The following is a 27,658-nucleotide window of genomic DNA, read 5'->3' as shown; positions in this document are numbered from 1 at the left end:
AAGGGGCCAGGGTTCCACTGATCCCTGTGTGGCTCCAGGGTCATCAGGAATGTTGAAACCCAGAACCAAGGGCAGCGGCATCTTCAGAAAGAAAGAAACAATGAAGCGTTACTCACAACAGCCAAGATATGGAAACAACATAAATGTCTATTGACAGATGAATGGATAAAGAAGATGTGAAACACACACACACACACACACACACACACACACATATACACACAGTGGAATATTATTCAGCCACAAAAATAAGAAAGAAATCCTGCTTTTTGTGACACCATGGATGAACCTGGAGGAATTACTAAATGAAATAATAAGGCAGGGAAAGACAAATACTGTATGATCTCATTCACTTGTGGAATCTATTTTTTTAAAAAGCCAGTCTCATAGAAACAGAAAGTAGAGTTTGCTGGCTGGTTGCCGTGGACAGGGGGCCAGGGGTGCGGGAGAATTGGAGAGATGTTGGTTAAAGGGTACAAACTTTCAGTTTTAAGATGAATAAGATCTGGGGGTGTAATGTATAGCATAGGGGTTATAGTTAACTGTACTGTATTGCATACTGGTAAGTTGCTAAGAGAGTAGAAATTTGCTCAGAGAGTAACTCACACGTGTTCCCACTCCAAAAAAAAAAGGTAGCTTAAGGCGATGAATGTGTTAATTAACTTGACTGTGGTCGTCCTTTCACAATGCATGCGTATGTCAAATCATCACGTTGTACACTTTAAATACATGCAATTTTATTTGTCAATTTTAACTCAATAAACCGAGGAAAAAAAACAGTGGAGGTTTTTCAAAACATGACTCACTCCTCTCAGGGCTGCTGTGCACCCTCCTCTTTCCAAGGGCTCCCACCTTGCCTCCATCCTTCTTCCTCCCCACATGGCTATTTCCACAGTCCTCAGCTCAGCACCTATGGGGGTGTGGGAGGAGTAGGGTCAGCCTGATCCCACCCTGCCATCCTGCGGTGCAGAGGATGCCCAAAGCACAAAGCGTGCAGGACCCTGAACTTCCAGGAGAGGTTCCTCATCTTCATAAAACAAGCAGCTCCCTGGGGGCCCGAGGCACTGTCTCAGTTCCTGGAGCGTGAGGGAAGCCTGTCCACCATGTAACCTCATCTGAGGTCAGCAGGCAGCTGTCCCACTCCCTGGACGGGCAACTGGGAAGGGGAACCCCTGTAACTTCTCTCCACTGTCAGAGTTGGAGGCTTGCCCACAGTGAGCTTCTCCATCGGGCTTGAGCTGGGGGTCACCAGAGACTCTATCCAATACGGTGTCCCCGTGGACATGTCCAAGGGGTGGGGCTGGCGCCTGGGCGAGGCTGGCCTGAGAGAGCAATGTCTGCCTTCCTGTGGGGTCTGACAGTAGAGACTTGGACAGGGTCAGAAGGACCCGCAAAACAGCGTCCTCTGCTACCCTCTGCTGCCCACACTGCTTCATTGCAGCTGGTTCAGGTAGAGCATCATCCTACCTTAAATGGGATTTACCTTCCACCTGCTTCCCTGCAACTGCGGGCTCGCGGATCAACGAGGAGCAAGAGACAGGCTTACCTTTGACCTGGGGCATGACCACCTGCCTGGTCAGCATCAGGTGGAGGGGTCGTAGTGGCGGTGTTAGGGTCACAGTGGAGGTGTTGGGGTCACAATGGAGGTACTGGGTTATAGTGGTGATATTGGGGTCACAGTGGGGGCGTTGGGGTCACAATGGAGGTATTGGGTTATAGTGATGTTGGGGTCACAGTGGGGGTGTTGGGGGCACAAGGACAGCGTGCACAGAGCAGTGAAGAATCCCAGAGTTGCAGAGCACAGCTGGGGCAGCCACTCACATTGACAGAGCAGCTGTCCGCACAGGTGCCACTGGCCCCAAAGTCCCTGTTCTTTCAACATCTGGTTGTGACATCAAGAATTACATCGGCCAACAAATATGAAAAGAACTTGTAAGCACAGGACATCTGTCATAACTGATGACATTGTCATTTGCTGCAGCACAGCCAGTGACCCCAACCTCCCCGTCATGGTTAGAAGCAGAGGAGATACTGGGGCTGCCTGTCTGGTCCTGACCCGCAGGCCTCAGAGCCCTGCTTCACAGATGGCATGGCCTCAGAGGCTGGGGACGGCTGGGCAGTGCCGTGCTGAGACAGCCCCCCCCGCCGGTTTCTGACTCACAGCTTGGGGTTGGGGGCCATCTCCTGGGCAATGCCACGGCCGAGGTCCTTCAGAGGGTTAGGGGACCCCTGCTTCAAGGGTCGGAGGTGAGCAAACAGGCCAAGGCCAGTCTTTCTTCAGGTGAGGAGTATGGTGACGGGGGCACAGGGAAACTGACGGCTCACTGCCACCAGCCTTCCCCAGAAGCGAGTCCTCGCATGGGGTAAAGGGGAAAGCTGCTGAGATGAGGCTGGGGTCTATTACAGGTTTGACTGACCCACCAAGTGACAAGAACCATGTCTCTGCTTTGCAGTGAGATGCTCGTAACCCGTGAAGCATTGGCAGGAGGGCACCCACTGCCGTTCAGACAGTGACTCTGGCCCAGAGCAAACCATGCGCTAAAAGGCAGGGAGATGCCATCTCCCCACACCTTCCCTGCCTTAAACACAGACCTGACCCAGTTGAAGAGGAGAAATGTCAGCAAGGACCCTTTCCATCCCACGTAGATAAATTCACAAACTCTAACACCTGTGTCCCGTTGCCCCAGACTTATCTCCAAAAACAACACAGAAATATGCCAATTTTGAAGCTTCTTTAATTTTGACTTTGTCATGGGTTCAGTGTTTAAAACACTCATTTACTCATTCATTCAACATTTTTATTCTGTGTCTGGGCACAGGGCTTCAGGTTGGGAGCAGGGAGCTTACGCTTCAGTAAAGATGGCAGCTAATAAACAACTATTAATAAATAACTATACAGACACGTAAGAAAATCACTACAGATCGTGACACGAAAATTTGAAAGAAATAAACAGTGAGATAGAAAGTTGTGTAAGCTGTGGTGGAGGTGGGATGCGTGGGTGCTTTAGAAATGTTGTCAGCCAAGGCCTCTGCAAAGGTAGCATTTTAGCTGCAATTTGAGGGGTGAGAAGTTGCCGGCCAGTAGGAGAGCCAGGGCCAGAGCACATGATGCAGAGGGAAAACAGGTGCAAAGGCCCTGGGGTGAGAAAGAAGCAGGCATCTTAGAACATAAAGGATGCTGGGGAGTCTGAAGCACAGTGAGAGAACAGAGGGGAGGTGAAATAAATTTGGTAGATTAGACAGGAGCCCCAAGAAAACAGAAGCCATGCTAGGCACGTCCAGCAGAGAGAATTTAATACAGGGGATGTGTTATACAAGGGACAGGGAGCTGAGGCCCCAACCAGGAAGTAGTGATGAATCCAGGTGTTAGCAATGCCAGGAAACTGATTCCCCCGCCCATCACTGGAGGGGCAGGGAAGCTCGGGGTTATCAGAGCCCCAAGCCTGGCAAAGCAGGGAGCTCAGAGAGGACTGCCTCTAGCAGGGGCTGCAGTCTTGCAGGAGATGGCCCTGCTGGAGATGCCCCATGGAGGGAGAAGATACGGGGAGACATGCCCGGGCTCTTCTCCTCCCCATTCAGCTGGTTTTCTGCCAGTGCCTCCCACCAGCTGGACCTCCCCACAGTGCAAAAGCAAGGCAGGTGGGGAGGGGTAGCGTCTGACCCCGACCCATGTCATTCTGCTCCATTCCATACACTCAGACACATTAGGTGCTTAATAAATGCTTTGGGGATTGCCGACTTTTCACAAATGAAAATGAGCAAATGATGTCAAGGACGTTAGTCCCTGCACCTGAAATCAGCATCAGTTTCTGCAACCTCCACCAGCCTGCCCTGTCCTTTACCTGTCTGCCTGGTTAATCAGAAGTGTGTTGTATCACCGAAGGGGAAGTGTTGTAAGCCTCTCTGCGTTTTCTCTGCCACTTGTATGCAGATGGTGTTCACGGTTAGTCCTGTGGCTGAAAATTGGAAGGAGTCCCGATGGCAACTGGATGAGGGCAGGCCCAGGTCTCCTAGAATCCAGCTCATTAAAGCCAGAACTAACTTCATGCACAACAGAATCCGTCCACGCTGAGATGAAGGGCTGACCCATCGCAACCCTAGCAGCTGGTGAACACATGTGTGGAATCAGTCAGTACTGAATACTTTTATATTCTCTCTTCCAGTCCCTGGATCCAGGCGTCTCCCTCCATCTCTCTGATGGCCTGTGTGCTCTAGCCAGTTCGGACAGGCTATGGCTTCATTTTCCTACTGTGATACCCTTTGTGATTTGAAAAAGGTTAATTCGTTACTTGGTAGAAAATGTGAAATTCAACAAAAATATTGCTTTTCTTACTAAGCAAACTAAGCCTGATGTAGCTGGGGAAGTGATGTAACAATTCTCATGGTGGTCTGCAGTTGAACCTCCAGATTTCTGCAGCCCCGACCACGTGGCCCAGAGGACAAGGAGCCTGAACTGCCGCCGTGGTCGTGTCGCAGCTCCCAAATCCCCTGGGCTGGGCTGAGCCAGGCCCCTGGTTCTGGTCTCTGAAGCTTCGGTTAAGAGAGTTGAGCCATCAGCATGCAAGGACCCGGGGGACATAGCAGAGTTTAAATGCCCTTTGCCATGGGGAGGGGTGTTCCGCATCTGTCGCTCCCGTCAGTGCACGGCGGGGGTGAGGGGGACGTGCCCAGGAGCAGCCCCCCACCCATGAGGGACAGATACCCTGGCTTCCCCCTCCTGGAGGGCACAGGTCCGAGGCTCACCTGACCTGAGTCTTTGTGGTCCAGGCCGAAGGAACAGCGCGTGCAGAGACTCTGAGCCTCACCCATCCCTCCCTCCTGCCACGAGCTGTCCCATTCCGAGGAGGGCACCGTCAGGCTTCCCAAAAGCAGGCGACCCTACTGGCATTCGATGATGAATGTTCTTTGTTGTGGGGCCTCCCTGGGCACCGTAGGGTGTTAGCAGCATCCCTGGCCTCTACCCACTGGATGGCAGTAGAATCTCCCAGTTGTGACAATCAAAGACCTCCTCTGACATTGTCAAATGTCCCCTGGGGGGCACAATTGCCTCTGGTGGAGCTGAGATGCAGAGGCTCTGCAGGGAGTATGCCTGTCCCAGGAGGGAGAATTGGCCGCTGCAAACATCCACCTCCCATAGAACAATCACGAACATATCCACTTCCAGGGAGCTTCAGGCCCGTGTCTGGCCAGTGTGCCTGTCCCTCGACCTGGTGAGATGGGGATCAGTGAGACCGGGTGGAGCTGCACGAGGATGCTCCGGCTCAGTTGCTTTCCCTACTTAATGGTTGGGATTCCCACCTTTGGCCACTAGATGGACCCCTCATGATGCTGGACCGAGGAGCAGAGGGGCCACCAGGAAGGCCCCACCCCCCATCCCGGTGAAGCCGGATGGAGCGTTGACACCGGCCCCCATCCCGGACCTCCTCTACCCGGGACCCCAAAGTGGTCCACTCCTCCCCAGCGATCCAGGACTGGGGCCAAGACGAGGGTGTGGATGGGAGCCTCACCCTGACAAGTGTGGGCTCCAGAACCCCCAGCTGCTGCTTCTCTGCTTCCCGATCTGCAAAATGGGATGAACGAGGTTCTTGTCTCACAGGGCGGCTGTGCGCCCCGAGTATAAAGCCTGAGCCCGGGCTCAGCGCACAGCAAACACAAATATTATCAGCGGCCCAAGTCCCAGAGCTGCTCCGGCACAAACTGCGGTGTGACGTCGGGAGGGCCACCCTCCTCCTCGGATGGGCAGCAGTGACGGTCCCTCCCCAGGTCCCCTCCGACTCAGGCATCCGTGGATCAATTAGCTTGCGCCAGGCTGGGTAAAAGCCTCATTTCGTTTTCATAAAAACCCTAGGAGAGCTGCGTTTTTCTTATCCTCATCCTGCACAGAAGGAGAGCAGGGCACAGCGGGGAGGGAGTGAATGTCGGGTTCCCGCGGCCAGTAACCGTGCAGGAGGCATTCAGCCCCACAGCCCACAGAGCTGACCATCCCGTAAGCTCGTGGAAAAGGAGTCTCTCGGCAGCTCTCACTCCTGCAAAGGAAGGACAGTTGCTTGGCTCGCAAAGGTCGGGGTTATTTAGCAGGGAGAGCCCGCGGCGCTTTGCTCACAGCTGGAGGGGGCCAGAGACTGTTGGAGCTCCCAGGGTCTCCTGGAAAGGCGCTGTTTCCCTTTTCCTCCTGGAATGCACGGGCTATGAACCGTCTCTGGAAGGGACCAGAGACTAAGTGACTTAGGCTTCCTGGGCTGTAGGTCTCTGTCACAACTCTTCACCGCTGTCATGGCAGCACCAAAGTGGCCATGGATAAAACAAAGACAAGTGGACATGGCTGGGCGCCAATAAAACTCTTGTACGAGCAGGCGGTGAGCTGGGTTGGGCCTCTGGGCCATGGTTTGCCGCCCTGATCTAATACCCGACTCTTTCCAGAACCTGTACCTGAAGTTTTGGTCTGACCCACCATGAAATCTGCAATCTATAGTTCCCTGAAAAGGGGCTGCATCCTTGGCCCTGTCTGTCCACTAAACATGGACCGTGCCTCCGGCGTGGGCTCCCTATGTGGCCACAGACAAAGCACGCTGGGTTTTCTAATAAGGCATTTCTAAGCGGAGAAAGCCAGAATGAGGCTGGGGCCAAGGGGCCCTCCGGGAAGCAAGGCCAGAGGCAAGCGAAACGTTGCTGGTCTCTGACCTCCAGGTCCATCCCACACAGACGGCAGGTGGCCCACCCAGGGGACAGCGCCTGCCCAGCTCCGGACTCCTGAAACCCGGGAACACGCTTCCTCACTCCCCAGAACCCGAGCGTGGGAGCTGCCACTGGGTGGCTGGTGCACCTTGGAACCCTCTTGACCTTGAGACCAGCAGGTCGGCCCGCTCTGTGCCTCAGCTTCCCTGTGTCCATTCTGCTGGGGGAGGAGCCCTGCCCTGTCCTCTCCTGTGACACGTACTGATGGTCCCTGATCCAGCACTTTCTCAGTGTTAGGACCTGGCAGAAGGGAACCAGAGGTGAGTTCTGTGCTGTCATCCTACAGCGGTGCTCCCCAGACCTGAGAAAAGTACCAACCCTCCATAAAGGAAAAAAAGTCATGCAAGTATTATTATATCACATATACTTGTACAAAAATAAAACAGGAATGAAAACTGACAAACATAGCTTCTGAACAACAGATGACAGCCAAATTTACGTATTTATTACAAACAAAACTTTAAAAACAAGAAAGTCAGATTACCAATGTGAATTTACCATGATAGATGGTATTTTCGATGAAACCAAATTGTCCATGTTGATTTTAATAGTAGAAAGATGTATTTGCTTGCATTCCCATCTCATCTGCTGTTACAAATGATGGACCGGCTTTTGTTACAGTATCATTATTATTTCCAACATTTTTTTTAGATTTTTAAAAATTATTTTATTAAAAAAATTTTTTTCAGTTTAAAAATACATTTATTTCTTCTAGTAATGAACTCATTAAACTATTATTCTGATGGATCCATCAATTTTAATAGCCCACTACAGAACACAGTACTCAAAAGCAAAATACACCATTAATGACAAAAGTTTTCCTTCATAGTCTGTGTGTTACTTACCACGTGGGATCTGTTGCAGATGGACACATACGAAGCCACAGCCTGAGAAAGCTATTGGCTCAAAAAAAAAGAATATGCCTCAGCGCTGCCAGCACTTTTGGGGTTGATGGGCTGGTGTGGCTGAGTTCTAGCCATTTCTCTGTGACTCAGTGTTAGACTGTCGTCCACATGGCCTAGCTCCTGGCCACACTTGGCGGCAGAGACATAAAGGCAAGCCCAGTTCAGCAGCCACGGAACAACGCTAGCTTATGCGTTACCGGTTACCAAGTCAATGGAGATGGAGTTTTTTTAAATTCTCATTTGAACTTGAAGACCCCCAAGGACACCCCACAGACTTCGATTTGCCCTATACAAACATGGGAGGTGGCTTTTCCATGCAACATGTTTTCTTAATTAAACAATAGTTCTTTCTCTTAAGACACTGACGTTGCTAGTTCTAAAATTCTAGTTCGTGTTCAGAGTTGGAGAAAAGGTGACAAGTTCACATTCTGATTTTCCATCAACCTTCTTTCACGTTAATTTCTTAAATGTGATTTTATAACATTCAGAGAGCAAGTCGTTTTCTGAAGGAACGACTCTGATTTGGCCACGACTTTGCCGTGTGAGAGGGAAATATTACTCAATGAGAAATTGGATTTATGGACAGTTCCTGACAGCATGTTTTCTCAAAACTCAGCTTTGACTACACCTCTTTAGTTTTTTCTTCTTTGGGTCATGGAAGCCAGCAATTCTTTAAGTTAACCATACAGAATAATTATTTCTGTAGACCAAAAGCAGTCAAGTAGTGGCAAACGTACAGGATTCAATCCAACACGAAACATTCAGATCAACAGCTTTATCCCTGTGACACATAGGCGCTCTCGCTGGAAAAATGTTGCCAAAACCAGACTCCAGATCTAGACCCCAAAGTGACATTTCTCATTTAATAAACAAACTGCAAATCTGGCAATACACAGGGCGTGGAGAGAGGCAGAACTGAGCTGGACGTCCCCACCCCATGGCCTCTCCCCCACTGGTCAATGGACGATGCTATCGTTTATTAGATTTCCGTTCTAATGCGTTCTCAGACGGTGTAGCACAGGTAAGTTGTCAGCGTGATTTTCTCGTTTTCTGGCTTGAAGTGTGCCCATCTGCTGGAGCCCTGGTGAGAAAACGTGAAGGGGCATCTGGGTAAACTGATTTAAAAACCTCACCTACTTTCCAATTTCCCTCAAGGGCGAACCTCTGTGCAGGCTGATGGTCTGTTATGGAAGATGGTGGCCCACAGAGCTGGATGGTAAGGGGAAAATGACCTCCCAGGAAAAGAATGAGAAGAATGTCATCCTTGTTTGCTCTGGCTCCAGTCACCTTGACATTTCTGAAAGAATTTTTCAAGAGGGTGAGTTCAAGAAGTATGCAACTTGTCTAGATAAAATGTCTAGGATCACCAGGTGGGCCCAGTACACTTTGGCTGTACTAGTCCTCCCTCAAGAATTAGATCTCATTTAAACAAAAGGGAGCAATACTCTTGCTTGTGAGAAAGTATTTTCCATGCCAGGGGGCAGGAGTCCCTGAGAGTCACCCTCTGCCGACCGTCAGCGCTGTTTGGTGTTCCTCGTCAGAAGCTCAGTGACCTTGGAAAAGCACTTTCCTGCTTGGCAATTCCAGGTTCTTATCTCCAACACTCGGACCATGAAAAGAGTTGACTTGGTCTAATCCCACAAGAAGGACTTCTTCACTTGACAAATACCATCAGATGAGAAAAGCAATTGAAACCCTCTCAGACTTTCAGTGCCATGTTTGTGTGTGTAGAGTTCAGTTTATACCCATTTGCTTGTTGTGAAATTCTGTTAGACTGAGCTCCATCAAACACCCAGCAGTGGTAGAGCACAGCAGTTTGGAATGGAATCTCAGTCCATGATGGCATGTAATCTAGATTTCAAGCATGTGAAATCGATGCTGGATTAAGAATCGGCTTGTGGGGGAGTCGACACTGGAGAGAGATGTTTTGAAGGAGAGGTATGATACTGACATAGATTGGGCTTTGGAATCAAACCCAGGCTCCAAATCTTGGGCTCAGATCCAGACTCTGTCATTTAATGACTGTGCGATTTTAGGGGAACCTAAGAACGATGGGGGGCTTCATTTCCACACCACAGCACCGAGAAACAGGAATTCCTCTCTTGTAGGACAGCAGGGAGGATAAATGATGTTCAAAGTCCAGTAATTCTAGGGGCTGATAACGGGCTTAAACGCATCTAATCCCACCTCCAATACTACTGTTCTCTTGCTGTTGTCCTCAGCTCACCACTGTGGTCGATTTCATCGTTCACCCTAAATCTTCACCCCTCCTGTACCCAGGAGGTTTCTGTCTTTTGGTGGATTCATGCTTACCTGTCCCCAAACCCGTAAGAAGGCGGCTCACTCTCTAGGGCTGATCCAAGTCCCTGGCCCAGCACGTGTTTCACCTCGGCTTAAACCTGGCATAAAATCCTTCAGGATGGGCTGACCAAGCAGTCCCCGTGCGTGAGCACTCGCCATGCAGAATGTCCAGTCTTCCTAATGAATTCTCTCCCACGATTCACAAATAGACAACTGGGGTGGGGGGAGGTGGCCGTCTGCAGAGTCAGCAAGGAGAGAATCTTTAATTATTTAGTATGTATAACGGTATGCCTCTATTTTGTTCTATTTTTTTCACTTCTTATGTAACATTGTTAAGAATTAGCAAATAAAGTGTAAAATTGTCCTCTAAGAGGCATCCTGGCCCACGGCATCTGGGCACGGACACCTCTAAGAAAACCAAGGGTGCAATTGCCTTTTTATATCCAAGCATGAGGCCTCAGCCACTCTGTCCAGCTTGTCTAATCGTCATGGGGGTGGGCAAGCTCTTTGGACTTCATTGGGTGGGACTGTCCCTCCTCTAAGTCACTTTCCAGAGGGAATGACCTGAGAGGCACTGACTGAACTTGGGGCAGAAGGTCTGAGCATGTGTGTCCCTTGCACAGAGTCTAGGAAGGTAGCCCTCCTGCAGGAAAGACAATGTGTACATGCATTGCAAAGGGGAGAGAGAGGGAGAGAGAGAACTTGTAGATTAAAGGAGAATTTGAAAACCTATTAACCTATTGCCACATGTAGAAATAATTTGATTCCTAATTCAAAGAAACTGCAGAGAAATGACATTTATGCAGCAACTGGAAATTTGAACACTAATTGAATATTTACTGACGTTGAGCACTTACTGTTCATTATTTTTACATATGGTAATACTACTATGGTTATATTTCAGGAATCCCTTTAGCGGTACACAGTAAGCCATCTGCAGGATGGAATGATCTGATGATAAGAGTACAGAGGAAGCAAGTTGCTATGAGTTGGTACTTTGCAAACAGCGACCCCGATTTTTCCCTGGGGAAGCCTACCACAACAATGTCAAGGTGGGAGACCTTGTCTCAAAGGCCATTCAGTTGCTCAACAGAAGAATTTTCCAAAGTCTTGTCAACAGTGAGTGGGGAGCAGGACCCGCACCGGCCACCTGCACTCTGGGTGATGTGGAGTTGAGGGAGGGGCTGGGGTCCTGCATCCCTCCCCACGACACATGCTGGTGTCACTCAGTCTCCTTCCCGCCCTGCCTTCTGCCCTGCCTGGGTGTCCAATCAGGGACCCCCTGGCTTCTGTTTCTGCCTGCCTGGTACAGGGGCTGCCCCGACTGGGTGGGGAGAGACACCTGCCGATTCCTCACCATCCCTCCTTCTAGCATCTACCACCCCCTCCTGCAGCCCTCCCAGATTTGCTGGAGCAAGAGGACTGCCTCCCACCCCTTCCCCGCAAGGCGCAGGGTATAGCCCCGCTGCTCTGCAGGCTGGGCACCATCGAGGGCCTGGCTGCCTTCAAGATAGGATTTCTCCAGTGCCTGTGCCTTGAGGGTCTCCCTGCTGCTGTGACGTTGGCACAAGACACCAGAAGGCTGTTTCTTACTCACGTGAAGTCCAAACGCAGCCGTGCCGACAGGTGCTGGAGGGAGGGTGGGTGGTCAGAGAGTGTCTAGTCCACACCGTGGCACAGTCATCTTCAACGTGGAATGTCCAAGGCCGCCCGCCCTTGGTGTTGATATCCAACCAGCAGACAGAGAAGGAGTTATTCTTGAGCAGGTTCCATCCACAGCCCTGGAAATTGTGTCTGTCCCCTCAGCTCACGTTTCATTGGTGGATCTTGGTCACATGATCACATCTATCTGCAAGGGAGGCTAGGAAATGTAGTCAGTTCACACAGACTGGCACCACTGAATGACCCTTCCTTCCCCCCAATAATAATAGCATATTAATAGCATCACATGGATGGATCATGTCACATCCAGATTGGGACATTCAGTGACATGCAGAAAATGTGGAGTTTGGAAGGGAAATCTGACTGCATGTCAAAGTCCCTTCTCATATAAAACCAAAACACAAATGGATTAAAAATGCTAGTTTATCAGCTCATACAACTCTATATCAAAAACAAACAATCCAATCAAAAAATGGGCAGAAGACCTAAACAGACATTTCTCCAAAGGAGACATACAGATGGCCAATAGGCACATGGAAAGATGCTCCATATTGTTAATCATCAGAGAAATGCAATCAAAACTACAATGAGGTACCACCTCACACAGGTCAGAATGGCCATCACTAAAAAGTCTACAAATAATAAATATTGGAGAGGGTATGGAGAAAAGGGAACCCTACACCATTGGCGGGAATGTAAATTTTTTTTTTTTTGCGGTACGCGGGCCTCTCATTGTTGTGGCCTCTCCTGTTGCGGAGCACAGGCTCTGGACACGCAGGCTCAGCGGCCATGGCTCACGGGCCCAGCCGCTCCACGGCACATGGGATCTTCCCGGACCGGGGCACGAGCCCGTGTCCCCTGCATCGGCAGGCGGACTCTCAACCACTGCACCACCAGGGAAGCCCGGGAATGTAAAGTTTTGAATCCTCTATGGAGAACAGCATGGAGGTTCCTTAACAAACTAAAAATAGAACTACCATATGACCCAGCAATCCCACTCCTGGGTATATATCCAGAGATATAGAGAAAACCCTATTTCAAAAAGATGTACATTCCCCAGTGTTCGTAGCAGCACTATTTAGAGTAGCCAAGACATGGAAACAACCCAAGTGCCTATCAACACACAATTGTCTTAAGAAGATGCAATGTAATACACACACACACACACACACACACACACACACACTCACACACAATGGAATATTACTAAGTCATAAAAAAACAGTGAAAAATTGCTATTTGCAGCAACATGGATGGACCTAGAGAATATTATCGTAAGTGAAGTAAGTCAAACGGAGAAAGACAAACATTTTATGACATCACTTATATGTAGAATCTGAAAAATAATACAAATGAAACCATATAAAAAACAGAAATAGACTCACAGACAGAAAAAACAAACTTGCGTTTACCTAAGGGGAGAGGGAAGGGGGGAAGGATAAATTAGGAGTATGGGATTAACAGATGCAAATTACTGTACATAAAATAGAAAAGCAACAAGGATTTACTGTATAGCACAGAGAACTATATTCAATATCTTATAATAAACTATAATGGAAAATAACCTGAAGTACATACATATATATATATGTATATATATACACACATATATAAAACCGAGTCACTTTGCTGTATACCTAAAATTAACACCATACTGTTAACCAACTGTTCTTCAATTTATAAACAACATTAGTTTATAATGTATTATATTCTTGAAATGATATTAAGAGCCACAGGTGACAAAAGAAGAACTACCATTTCTCCCTGCTGGGATCTCATATTCAAATTGAATAGACTTGACATAGTCACTAAAATATTGTGAGCAATGCAGCTTCTAGTTGCTTGTGTGTTGTCCTGTGTCACACACGCATGCATATTTATACATTTTTCTAATGTTCAGTACCAGGATATAAGACAGGACAAACTTGTTTGTTACAAGGGATTGAAAAATAAAACAGGTGATCGGATGCTAATTTGCAGAACATGATAACAATTCACAGGGCGTAAGAAAATGAAAAGAAAAATCACAGGCTCCAGTTATTAGAAAAGTCTGCAAGGAGAAAGTAAGACAAATAGAGCTTTGAAGAACGCCTCAGGTGTGGCTATCAGGGGAGTGGAAATCAGGGGTCGGGGGCATTGGTGGGTGGGCCTGGCAGCAGAAAAATTCTTGTTGAGAGTCTCAAAAAGATATGCCAGGGACAGAGTAGGATTCAAATCTAAGGGATGCAGTGCCCAGGTGGACAACGGGACCAGCAGGCCAGCTGGGCCCGGTCCTGTTCTTGTAGAGCGAGCCTGTGTAAGCTGGAGAGGAGACAGCGGGGAATTCCCTGAAACAGTGATGTCTGGTGCGGGGGGCGGGGGGGGGGGTACCTGCGGGCGGCAGGGTGTTGCCCAGAGAATCAGCTTCACTTTGATTCTCAGATAATAGGGAGCTACAGCAGGATCTTGCCAATCACAGTGACGCGAGGTTGAAGAGGTTTTGTTCTGTTTTGTTTTTAAGAAGTGTCTGTAGTGCAAGGGAGGAGGGGCAGAGGCCGGAATCTTCAAACACGAATTGGTCACTAAGGAAATTAGAGGCGCCCTTGAATGTCAGGAGGAGTGGTCCTGGTGGGGAGAGGGGGGTGTGGGCAAAAAAGCACCAGCCCCCTCCCCCCAAAAGATGCTTTCCTTGAAGACACTCAGAGCCAGGGTTCAGCCAACATCCCTGAAAAGTCAATGCAATCTCTCCTCCTGGAAGGAGCGGTCCCAGGTGTGACGCCCTGAAAAGCCTCCGACCAGGTCTGGCTTTGACACCGGAAGCAGAGAGGAAATCTGCATCTCTATGCCACGCGGAGCCTGCACCTTCCTGGGGGGGCTGGGGGGCGGGAATACACATCCCGCCCTGGGCTCTCCCTTCTGAACCACTGTTTGCCCACCTGAGCCCAGCCGGGCCCACCGTCCTGCTGCTTTGCGGGAGGAACCGCGGACAGCTGCGCTCATAGTGGGGTCAGGAAGCTCCTCGCGGCCCCCCCAGGGGGCTTTGCATCACAAGGGGCACATTATTTCCTTGGCTAGGAAGGCAGTGTTTGTCTGAGACCCCAGGGAGCTGATGAGGTGATGATATGGGGACCCCAGGCCTCTGGGACCCGCTGGGGCTGGCCTGGCTGTGGGTAGTGCTGGCCAGTGCCCAGAAAAGCCAAGGCCGGACAGCCCAGTCTGGCCCCAGGGAAAGGAACCGCTGTTGGCTCAGGATTGGCTCATGTGTCGTGCTGGTTCCTCCAAAGAGTACAAATTCAAGGTCTGTCCTGAGCAGCAAAGCCAGAGGCAGCTCACAGCCAGTGACTGTTTCCACAGAAAACAAAGACTTTCTTTCCCAAGGAGCCCTGGGAGGTGCATGTTGGACGTCCTGGCCTGTCTGCCCCTGCAGGTCCTTTGCACGGGGCTCAATTCCTCTGTAACTGCAGATGACAGGACAGGAGAGCTTGGCCTTTTCAGAACCAGTCTAGAAGTGATCAACTACAGAGAAGAAACTAGGAGACTCAGCCCAGGTTACGTCAAACAGAACAAAATCATAGACACCAAAGGCCAGCTGCATTTTATGCATCAAAATGGGAAAAAGACAGAAGCCAGACAGGACGTGAGGGTGTTACCCCCAGTACATGTGGGTGTTGTACACAGAGTGCCCTGTCCAGGGGCAGAAAGAGGCAGGCAGGGCTGTGGGCAGGGTCTGGGTGGGCCTATGTCCTATGATCTGAGGAGCCAGGTGGGTTGGTTCTGACTCCCATTGTTTAGTCCTCATTGTCAGCACCAGGTGACTAGCGCTGGCTCTGTTTGTAGCAGGGACTCCACAAACTCCAGGCAATGGATGTAGCATTTGGCCTTAGTTTTAGGTGGTCCACTCCCCCTGGATGCCGAGGAACAGGCCTCTGAGCACGCTGGTCCTGGGCAGACAGACCACCATGTCTGCTGGGCCTGACGACTTCCAGACAAAAGGACCCCAAGGTGCATTTGTATCTGGCCTCAGTAATGCTTTGCCTTCAAGAATTTCAGTTCAAAGAAACCACTCATTGCTTTATCACTTGTCTTTCTGGCAAGTTTCCCCAAAATTTTGGTAAAATGATCCTTCTGGCAAACTTTGGAAAAATCGAATGTCACTGGATGTCAAGAGACTTGAGTCTAATTTCTAATTATTCTGGGGCGTTAGGATGAAAAGGGGTGGATGTGAGTCTAATGGGGCCCATTAAAGCCTCCGGAGAAACAGTCCATGGAAACAGCTGGTTCGAACTGAAAAGAAAAGCAGAGATAGAATGATCTGTTCCTCTGGCCTCCAGATCACTGAATTGTTAACAGAAGGGCAGTCCTAGGGGCTGCCTCTCCCCGGGGCCTCTTGTCCTTTCCAGCCCAGAGCAGACACCAGGAGACGAATCTGGTCCCACAGACCGCACAGCTGACCTTTGGGTTCTGAGACCCCGATTTGTGGAAAAAATCAGGAAGATATTCCGAAGATGAGGATGCCACTGGGGTTCACACCCCGTGAGGCTGTCCGGCTAAGGGAGAAGGGGGTCCCTGTGCAGGGCAGTGGCCTAAGTGTAGAGGTGACACAGGCAGACGAGGGGCCCCCCATTGCCTTTGAGGAACCAGAATGCAACTCAGGAGCCATGGTCTTAAGCGTGGCTAAGTCTCTGATGCCAAGACGTCCACAAAATCCCATCAAATTCTCTGAGGCTGGTGTTTTCAAATGATCGCGTCACTGCTGGTGTGTCCCCTTGCAGCTACCTCATGCTTTGATCTTTCGATGTCAATCGATATTTCAATATTTGAGACTCAGTCCTTCAGGCCTCAAAACCTAAGCTGTGAAAACACAAGTCATGGTCGTTAAGAATTCCGAACGGCTTCCCAAAGGTGCCCGTGTGACTCCCGGTGTTCCGGGTGGGCTTCACGTCCAGGCTGTGTGTGCAAAACCCTCTCTGAATGTCCATCAGCACACAAGTAGTCACGAAGCAGGTCTCCCAAGTGGATTTTCTGGTCAGACTCGTGAGATTAAAATATGATCATGGATGCGTGTTGCAGGAAATACTTTGATCTCTGACAGCGAATGTATTGTGTTCTTCACTCCCCAGGGGTAACATTTCTTAATATAGTTTGTGGCGTCCTGTGATTTTGGCAGAAATTACAGTGTATTCACTTTGGAGCATAACGAGATCAGAGCGAGACACCCACACTTCCTGAAAGACCTGATCCCTTACTGATTGCCTCTAATTAGCAGCCCCTCTGGGACCATCCTCCGAATCTTGATCTGCTCCCTGAGAGATAATGATTTTTCACCGGAACCTCTAGACAGCTTCAACATTGTTGAAAATGAAGGTCTCTTTTAAGGTCAAAACACTTAAAAGTGTTTTGTAGGTGTATTTTTTGCAGCCGTTGAAAAATGGAAAATGTCACTGTGAGTTCAGTTAACATTTTAAAATAAATTTGAACTTTACCAAATCTGCCTTAAGGAGATGTCTACTATAACTCGAAAAATAGTGCATACAATATTTTATCAATTTTAAAGCATGCTTTTTGTGTTAGACTTTACTATTTATGATAGTGTCATGTTCTTGACCACTGACGGAGTCTTAGCCATTGTGTTGATAATTTAATGTCAGTATTTATTTTCTAGTGCACATAAACACTGATGAGTTTACAGCCCATGGCATCCTAAATTCGGTGGAGTATACCTTGGTTAGGAAGCGTAGTGTCCCTCAGCCCAGAGGCCACACTTGGTATGATTTTCCCAAGAAGCTCTGCTCTGCTTCTCCCCGGAGCTCTTCTTCTCCACAGGCTGGAAAATTACTACTTTGATGTATCTTATCATCTGTATTCATCAAGTTGTTCCTGGGTATGAAAGGCAGCAAGGTGAACGGCCCTGCTTTGAGGCCGGGGTGTGGTGTGTGCATCCAGGGTGTGGATTTTCACCCTTGGTGTGGAAGATCCTGCAGGTCCTGGTGTGCTGCGTTAGCACCAAACATCTGAGCCTTCCCGTAAGCGCTCAGCCCAGCACTGCCTGCAGTCACCTTCTGGAGTTTGTTCCAACAGAGCCCGAAAATAACTGTTTCGATGAATCAGAGGCCAGAATGTTCTTACTAACCCACTGTATACCTAGCACAATGTCCAAAAAAGCATAAAACCCACTAGGAAGTTGTCTTCAAGAATTTACAGTTCATTTGCTTCAAAGTTGAAGCATTTGGAGGAGAAGGGAATACTCTACAGTGAGATCCCAGCTGGAAGGAACCAGGAATTTCACAGCAAGTGTTGGGGGAGGGGAAGCAAAAGAACACTTCAACTCAGACAAGAAAGGGAGCTTGGAAGGACGGAGTCCAAGTCAACATAGAAACGTCCTGGCCCCGACTCACTCCTTGGATGTGACTCAATTTTCAAAATGCTGATTTATTGAATATCAGGCATCTTCTGGTCCTTTGTGTTTTCTGTCTGGCATTCATGACCCCATAGCCCCACTGCGGAGCTAATGAATGACCCAGGGTCTGGCTGACTCCGGAGTCCGTGATTGTCGTGACCCCACACGGCCCCTTGAAGGACAGGCGGGAGCTCAATAAGTAACAAGGAGGGAGGGTTTCAGGAGGGAGCCCAGGAGAGAAAGGCCAGGGTCAGGAATGTGTACCTGCTTAGGCTGTTTCCCTGGAGAATTATTGTACCGGGCTTGAGGGTGATACACCCAGGACTTCATCCCATAGATACAGAGAAGGGTATTGAATAGCAGACTGTTCTGGTAACACTGCACCCTACACTGCTGTGCAAAATGAATCGTAACCCAGTTACCGCTAGTAAGAGTAGGGGGGAGGGCAGCAGTGAGGATGCCAAATAGGAGATATTTTGATGAAGAAATGATGGTTGACACTGGAGGTCATACAGCCTCAAATCAAACAGGCTTGGGTTGGAATCCATGGCTTGCACTTAGTGACTGCGTGACCATGGGCAAGTGAATCAGCCTCTCTGAGTCTCAGCTTCCTCATCCATAAAGTGGGGACAATATTGCTTGTCTTGCTATATTCATGGAAATCTTAAATCAGATAACGAAGATAAAGCACAGTCCCTGGCAATGGTAGGCATTAGCAAACATAGCTGTCTATTACTCTTGTTATTTCACTTGCTCTAATTAGTCCTTGAGTGGCTTTCCGAAGAGCTAGCTGGAAAGTTCTGGAAGGGATCACCCGATTCCCCTTTTGCCGTGCATCCTCTTATCTTTACAAATTCCTTCTATCCTTTGCTATCTGTTTCAGATGTGGCTCTAAGCCAGTGAGCACTGAGAAGGCCCAGCTAGGAATGAGCATCCCTTCAGCTCTGTCCTTCCTCATCTGAGCTGGTTTTTACTCGTTTTGTAATTGTCTCCAGCTGTCCAGGTCCAGGTACCAAATGCGACCCTTCAGAGTGATGTAAGGGAAGAAAGGACCTTTCTAGTTAGAGTAACTAGTCCCCTCCTTTCTCATCCCCATAGACGAGGATAAACCCCAGAGCTGGCACCCAGTCTTGTAGGCGGGAGAGGACCGAGGGGGGCCGTTAGCCAAGGGGAGCAGAGCTGCAAAACCCCCCTCACGCTCGGCTGACAGCACGTGGGCCCCTCGTGCACTGCTGGCATTTCAGCCAGGAACAGCCGGGGGTGGGAGGGTGGGGAGACCTTTCAGCCGGGGGTGGGGCTAATGCAGGTACATGAGGTGGGAGGTTCACGGCCATCACTGTTACTCATTTCTTTAAAAATATTGGCAGAATTTAAGATTATTTGTTGATCACCAGCATATGTAAGTTTTGCCTCCACAGGAAATAGGTTCGTTTCCCTTCCTGAAATCTTGTCCACTGGGGGCAAGGGTCAGTCTGGTTCTGAGTCCTGATGCCCCTGGGAGTTGGAGGAGAGCTGAGCTTACAGAACATGGACAAGGACCCTCCTGCCCCACCTCGCTGGTGCGGGGAACCCTCCCCCGTGGGAGGCCTGGGTTTCCCCTCACCTAAAGAAAACAGGTCTTAATACAGGCTGTGCATTAAAATCACAGGGGGAACTTTATCGAAACTCCTGTGCCCAGCCCCCTTCCCCAAACAATTATATCAGAATCGCTGAGAAGGGGGCCAGACATGCGTTAACTGTGATAATCCTCTGATGGGAGGATTTCTAGGGCAGAGATGAAAGGCCTCCCTCTCGGAAGATCTGCTGTTTACAAACCCACCTAGATGGTTCTCTCTCCCAGCTGACTGCTGGTGAAGGGGGAGGGGCACCCGAGGCTGGGGAGGAAGTACCAGTCGCTTCTGCTGTGGGGACCCAGCATCCTACCTTCCTGTTTCCTAGGAGAGTAAGAAGTTCTCCCTCTCCTTCTATCTCCTCCAAGGGTCTTTTTTTTTTTAAACAGAAATAAGAGTTATAGATGTAGAAAATAAACTTATGGTTACCAGGGGCTAAGGTGGGGGGGAGGGATATATTGGAAGATTGGGAGAGGCACATACTCACTATTATATACAAAAGAGATAACTAATAAAGACCTACTGTAGAGCACAGGGAAGTCTGCTCAATACTCTGTAATAACCTGTATGGGAAAAGAATCTTAAAAATAGTGGATATATGTATATGTATAACTGACTCACTTTGCTGTGTACCTGAAACTATCATAACATTGTAAATCAACTATACTCCAATAAAATTTTTTAAAAGTTTAAAAAAAAAGGTCTTGGAAGTAAAAAAAAAAAAAAAACAAGGATCTTTTAAGAAAGACTTTAGAAAGGAGTGGTGGCCAGACAGGAAGGACGCACAGGAGGGAGTGTAAGTTTTGCTCTCTGTATTTCCCCCAGGATTAATTTTTTAATTTTATGTTGCCCTTTGTGGGAGGAGAATAAAACAGGTATCGATTTTTGCATGTAAGTTTACATTTTCTAAATGCATTTTCCCCTAATTTAATGCCTTAAGAAATAAACAATGCTTCTTTTTCCAAATACAATATCCATTTGTGAAATTAGAACCATCAACACGACAAAACAGGAAATAAACATTCCTGATGATGATGGACTTGAATTTTGGAAGCTCTTCATTCAATAACCCCTGTGGCCGTGCAGTTCCCGGCTCTCAAGTTTTGCCAGCCACGGGGCCTCATCCACCTCTGGGGCTGCGCTCTCTCTTTTGGGGTCCTTGTTGCCTCTACTAGGAAGAACTGGTCTCTCAGGTGTTGATGTGTGTGTGCATGTGTGTGTGTGTGTGCGCACGCGCACTGAGGGACTCCAGCTGGAGAAATTCCACTTTCACCCAATTCACACCGACTGGTACCTGATGACCCACTAAGAACGGGTCCCCCGGGGATCTACCTCTTTCTGGCAACCTGCCTGACAAATCCACTGAAGGCACAGGGCTGCCCTGCTGAGCATGGCTGAGGGCCAAGGGGCTCCTGCAATAAGCCCCTTGTGCCCCTGGGTCCTGCTGGGGCTGCTCTGAGCTGCTCTTCTGAGCCACAGACAGAACTTGGTGTCAGTTCTGGTTTATGGCCCCGCTTCTGTGTGGCCTTGGTCAAGTCACTTTACAGATACAGAAACTAAGACTCTGAACAGCCAAGTGAGGGGCAATTTAACAAGAAATCTAGAGTTATTAGGTCTTTTAAAAAGACTACGAGCCCCGGTGTTGACAGCAGCCAAAAGGTGAAGAAATTCTGATTCATGTTACCGCATAGATGAACCTTGAAGACATTATGCCTATTGAAATAGGTCAGTCCCAGAAGAATACATACATACTATGCCAGGTACAGAAGTATCTAGAAGAGTCAAATTCACGGAGACAGAAAGTAAAATCGTGGTTGCCAAGAGCTGGGGGAGGGACGAATGGGGAGTTAGCATTTAATGGGGACAGAGTTTCAGTTTTACAACACGGAACGTTTCCAGAAACGGATGGTGGTGATGGTTGCCAATAATGTGAATATTCCTAGTACCACTAAACTATACACTCAAAAATGACTACGGTTATTTGGCATGTATTTTATCACACACACAAAAAGACTGAATCTTGTGTGGCCCTTCCTTCCAATTTCTTCAGCTTTACTGCCTGCTCCAAAGGCATCAATATCTACTTAGAAGGGTGTCTGATTATTCTGGAGAATAAGGGTTAGGACCCAGGGATTCAAAGAACTTGAATTGTTTACGAAAACTCCAGTTACTTTCTTATTTGATCATATGAATAAGACCTGAAAGGATTTATGGGAACATTAAAATGATTTGATTGGTTGAAAAAGAAGTGTTAATACTTTTTAATTTTAACAAAAATTATTGTAATATTCTGTGTGGTACCAATAATTTAAATGTCCAAAAATCCATTGTTTTCCAGATAATACAGGAAAAGGGCCCGGACTCACCCTCTGTATCCGAAGCTCCCTGTGGTGAGTTTTGTGTGTACTTGCTAGGCTTGCCTTTTTCAAGACAACTGGAGGTTAGCGACAAGCAGGTGGCTTCATCCTCCATCATTGTAGAGCACCTGGGAAGGAGGGAAGGATGCTGAGAGGGGGCCGGTTTGCATGGGACAAACTTCAGTTGACAAAATACAGGTAATCAAACAGGAAAAGGCAAATCGCTCACGAACTTCTGGAGTCCGTGAACCTGGGCATGAAGGTTCAACCGACCAAGGAGAATCCGCCCGCAGTTCCCAGGCAGCCTCAGAGACACCGCAGAAGTCTCTGTGCTGCACACAGAGGTTGGAGGAGGGAGGGCAGAAACCTGCTTCCACCCAAACTCCACTCAGCGTCCAAGGGAGCATGGACCGCCAGGCCACCTGGGCTCCAGGAGGAGTCCACGGCCAGAGATGCCAAACTTCTGAGAAGGCTCAGAGACCCTGAGACCCTGTGCTCGAGTGTTCAGATGTTAGGGGTAGTGTGTGAGTGTACCTGTGTGTGTGTGCACTGCGTGTGAAGATGTGCATGTACAGGTGTCTGTGTGGTGTACAGTGGTGAGTGTGGGTGTATGTCCATGAGCACGAGAGCTGATGGTGAGCGTGTGTGTTGCTGGTGAGTTGTCTGCGAGTTGTGTGTGCCTGTGTGTGTATTTGCATGCATGCCTATGCGTGTGCATTCACATTTGTGTGCACGTGTGTGAGTGTGTGTGTAGGTGTATGATGGATGTGACTGTGTCCATCTGTGCGTGTGTGAATGTGAGCACACACACATGTGTGCATCTGTGTGCACATGTGCCATAGACGTGGGTGCGCCCCTGGAGTCCCCATCAGGGTCTCTATCAAGTTCCCCCAACGCCCTGCCCCTGGATAGGGATGTGCTGGTACCATGCCCCCTGGGGTTGTATGTGCCCCTCTCCGCAGGCGCATGGGAGACCCTTTGTCCCTCTTTCTTTTCAGTCTGAAGGCAGCCCCTGAGGTGTCACGGGCCTTGTTTGGACAGCGTCCCCTCCCTAGGTGAGCCTGTTTGTCCTTGTGAGTGGCAGGCTGTGGACAAGATGACCAGCCCCCAGCTTTAAAATAGCTGCGCACATTTTCCTCTGACCTCGAGACACAGTCGGGCCCTATGGCCTCGAAATTCATCCTCAGGTAAACACCCTGTGACAGGCCGCAGGCCGGGGCCAACCGGCGTGGCTGCAGCTGTGCCAGCCCGCGGCGCCCAGCCCCAGTCCTGGCGGGGATGTTTGCCGTCCCCCCGGGTTGTGGGCAGCAAATATTTTCCAGAGCTCACCAGAGAGGAGGTTTCAGAGGGAGTTTCATGCAGATCAGTTCTGCTGGAATCTGTGGCTGACTTGTCTCAGAATTTAGGGGCCTCGTGTAAGAATTCTCTTGAAAATGTTCAATTGAATTCTTCGTGCTCAATCTTACTCAGTCTAAAACTATAAACTTCTTAAATCTCGTAAAATTCTTTCAATCTTAAAATAGTAACAGTTCATTGAAGGGACAGATGAGGCCTTCAGCTGAAGCAGGTCAGGTGGGGGGGCATTCAGGACAGCTGTTCCCAGGCTGCAACCCAAACGCGCAGAAGGGGGGGCCTTTCCCCGTGTCCCAGGGGCACTAAGATAGCGTGGCAGGGCAAATCGCCTCAGCTACGGGGAAATGAATTTGTTGCCTGAGCAAAACGTGAAAACAAAGCTAAGTTCCTGCACATTAAGTTGAAGGGCTAAGACTCCGCACCACGTGGCATGCAGAGGGAAGCGGGAGCCGGTGCACAGGACAGGAGGAGTCATCCCTGTGCGGAGGGCCGTGGAGGAGGGTGACCCAGCCTCTCTGCCATCTCTGGACCACTCATTGGAGGAGATCAGAGGGCTGGGGTTTGAAATAAAACTCTACGGGGCTCTGCTTCCCCATCCTTCCAAGGGAAGAAGGGCCAGGGATGCAAAAGCTTGGACCCTCCGCCAGGAAAACCTGCCTTCCTGTCCCTCTTGCCACCTGTGTGCTGTTGGCCGTGGCGTTCGGACCCTCTGGCCATGAGTTCCCTCACCCATCAAATGGCGGTAAGGACAGCACCTGCCCCATGGGTGTCACGAGGGGTGAGGGACGTAGAGGGAAAGCTGATGGCATCCACGAAGCTGGACGCTTTTGCTGCTTCTCCTTCCCCTCCCTCCTCATAAGTGACATTAAAATCAAGTGAGAGGCAATGTACTCACTCGTTCAAAACACACACCTTAGCACCTGCTGTGAACAGCATCACACCAGGTGCGGGAGGCACCTCTGGCCTCCGGGAGCAGGGGAGGAATGTCTCCTCTTGTGCTGCACAGAATGCAACGTGGCACAGGAATGTGGACGCAAGGATGTGGACAAGCGGACATTTCCAGAAACGCCGGAGAAGTCCGTCTTGCCAGCAGCGGGGACTCCTGGCCAGCGTGGGCTGCACCCTTGCCTGTCCCCTCTCCACGCTGCTCTTCTCTGAGGGGCCGTGTGTCCTCCCTCTACACCAGGCACACCTGTGAAACCTCCTCAACAGGGAATGTGGTAGAACTGATGGTGCACGGCGTCTGAGGCAAGGTCATAAAAGGTGACACGATTCCATCTGGATCTTCTTCTTGGGACTGCACCAGGGGAGCCCTGAGCCCCCGTGTAAGAAGCCTGCCTGCCTTAAGGCTGCTGCGCTGGAGGAGCCCCGGGGGCTGGGCATGCGCAGGCGCCTCCGCTGTCGTCCCAGTTCCCCGTGTGAGTGAGGCCCCTTCCACCTTCCGTCTACAGCCCCAATAGCACAGAGCAGGCGCGCCGTGTCCACGGTGCCCTGTCTGAATCTCTGACCCACAGGCTCCGGGAGCTTAATCTATTTCACTTTTTAAGCCACTAACTTACACAACTTAGTGGAATGGCTAAGCGGAATGGCTTGTTACACAGCCACAGTAACTGGAACAGGCAACGGCCTGAGACATTTTCTAAGGAAAGCTTTTTTTTTTTCTTTCTTTTTGGCTGCACCACGCGGCATGCAGGATCTTAGTTCCCTGAACAGGGATGGAACCCAGGCCCTTGACAGTGAGAGCACGGTGTCCTAACCACTGGACCATCATGGAATTCCCTCTAAGGAAAGCATGTCAACCTGGGCATGCTTGCCCATCAGATACTCTTTTTTTTTTTAATAAAAAATCTTATCACCAACTTTTTTTTTTTTTAATTATTTTTGGCTGCATTAGGTCTTCGTTGCTGCGTGCAGGCTTTCTCTAGTTGCGGTGAGCGGGGACTGCTCTTCATTGCGGTGCATGGGTTTCTCATTGCGGTGACTTCTCTTTGTTGCAGAGCATGGGTTATAGGTGCGTGGGCTTCAGTAGTTGTGGCGCACAAGCTTCAGTAGTTGTGGCTCACGGTCTCTAGAGTGCAGGCTCAGTAGTTGTGGCTCACGGGCTTAGTTGCTCCGCGGCATGTGGGATCTTCCCGGACCAGGGATCGAACCCGTGTGCTCTGCATTGTCAGGCAGATTCTTAACCACTGCGCCACCAGGGAAGCCGAGATATTCTTTAATAAAAGTACACCTGTGGACCCCCCATTTCCTGGTTATGCTACAGATCTGGAGAGACAAAAAAGGGTGGAAAATGATAAACTAAAACTAAAAATTCCCAAGAGTATTCTACAAACCATTGGTTCAATATGATGTTAGTAGCTGTTATGAAAAGAGGAAAGAAAGATGCCCAAGGGAGAGAGAGGGAAAGACACTGTATGGTGAAATTGGAGAAATCCTGAGTGTAAGGGAGAAGGGGGTGCCCCCCGACCCTGCAACCACACAGCACCTATTTGTCTAGTGCACGTCACGGCCTCCTCTGCAGGACACGCAGCTCAGTGCCTGGGGTGTTCCCTCGGCTTATGCAGCCCAGGTCAGAAAAGCTAGGGAGTGACAGCACAGGAGCATCATGGGCAGTGATGGACTGGACGGGAGGCTAAGCAGCATGCCTTCTTCCCCCGCTGAGGTCACCTGCACCTTCCCTGAAGGTCTCCAGCCAGCCTGGTCCCCTCTGCAGGAGCCTGTCAATCACAAGGCTCTGTGGCTCCTCCCTTTCTTGTCTTCCTCCCAGCTCCCAAACAGCTTTCTGGCATTGCTCCCAAACCACCACTTGCAAGTGAAGTGTTATTTCTTGGTCTGTTTCTCAAGGAACTCAGACCCAGACAGTATTTTCCTCATTTTTCTGCATAATTCTTCAGAGAGAGATATACTAAAGCTCACTGAGAATCTCAAGGTGAACCCTGAGAACTCAATGCTGCAGAAACTTTTCTGAGCAGGAAAATCTTTTTTTACTGAACATCTCACACTACTCCTGTTCTTTGACACCAGGTTGGAGAAATGTTGCCTTAAAGGTATTTGTTAAATAAGGTTTCACTGGCTAGATATTCTATGTAAAATGAATTATTTACTCAGTAACAACCTCCCAACTATTTTACAATCTTGGAAACAGGTGAAATTTTAAAATCAGACTTGAAATTATGCCTGCTCTCCTGGACACCAGGAGATCAGATTGCTATGTATAAATATGGGAGCTTCTGGCCCTATACCAACTTCAATTTCCTTGCTTGTACCAACATTAAGCCTTATTTAAAAGAATGACTGCATTGTCTCTGAAAAAGGGGAGATTGTGTCTCTGAAACACCCAAATAGTTTGAATTAAAACTGAGGGATTTTGACCCAATAAAAACATCCAGGTTTTTGCTTCTCAGACTTGAGTACACATTGGCCCTCCAGGGCCACATAGTCAGAAAGTAGCAGAACAACCCAGAAAAAGTGATGCTAGTGTCCATACTCTTAACCACCTCACTAGTGAAACTGCAGAAACTTCACAGAAAACCTCTGAAGAGCTACTTCAGATTTCCATCTCTTCCACAAGCTCTCTTATGAAGGGTTTGGGAAACACTGATCTAAATCTCTAGCATCAAAAGAAAGGCCCAGAGAACCAGTACAAGTTTCATAATTTAACCAGGCATGTGGTTAAATGAATCATGTCTTCCTGACATGTCTCATACATCTGAGACGCCCTTGCTCTCTGCTGCCTCTACTCCAGGGAAACGGGAGGATGGAGGGAGCTTTACCCGAGTTGTGACTTTTGTTCTTGGTCCTTCTCTTAAAACATGTTTCCAATGCTTGTTCAACATAGTCTAGCAAAGACACACAGATCAGATGACTGTGTTAGAAAAGACACTGAAGAGTTGAGGGTTCTTAAGTTGTTTAAGGAAATTATAGTAAATTCCACACAATAAAATTTTATTGGAAAGAATGAAGTCTGTCACAAAATATCAACATGAAAACATGTTCAATATTCAATTAAAAAACAAGATTCAATGTGTTTACATAAGATGATCTCATTTTTAATCTGGAAAGATTGCCAATAAACAGTTATTTTTAGAGGATAGTGTTATAGGATTTTTTTTTTATTTTATACATTTCTGCACCTTTGTTTCGTTTTTACATCTAGAATACAATCTCTATAATAAGGAGAAATATTAATAAAAAGATACAGAGACACCACAATTCCTCCATATTCTGGGCATAGATGTCAACATTCATAATCACTTGCAGCTAATCAAACTTACAAGCTTTTGCACAGCAAAGGAAGCCATAAACAATACGAAAAGACAGCCTACAGAATGGGAGAAAATACTTGCAAATGATGTGACT

This window comes from Pseudorca crassidens, chromosome 15, assembly GCF_039906515.1.
Source record: "Pseudorca crassidens isolate mPseCra1 chromosome 15, mPseCra1.hap1, whole genome shotgun sequence".
Classification (NCBI taxonomy): Eukaryota; Metazoa; Chordata; class Mammalia; order Artiodactyla; family Delphinidae; genus Pseudorca; species Pseudorca crassidens.
The sequence above is the reverse complement of the archived record's forward strand: the minus strand, read 5'-3'. Positions refer to the sequence as shown.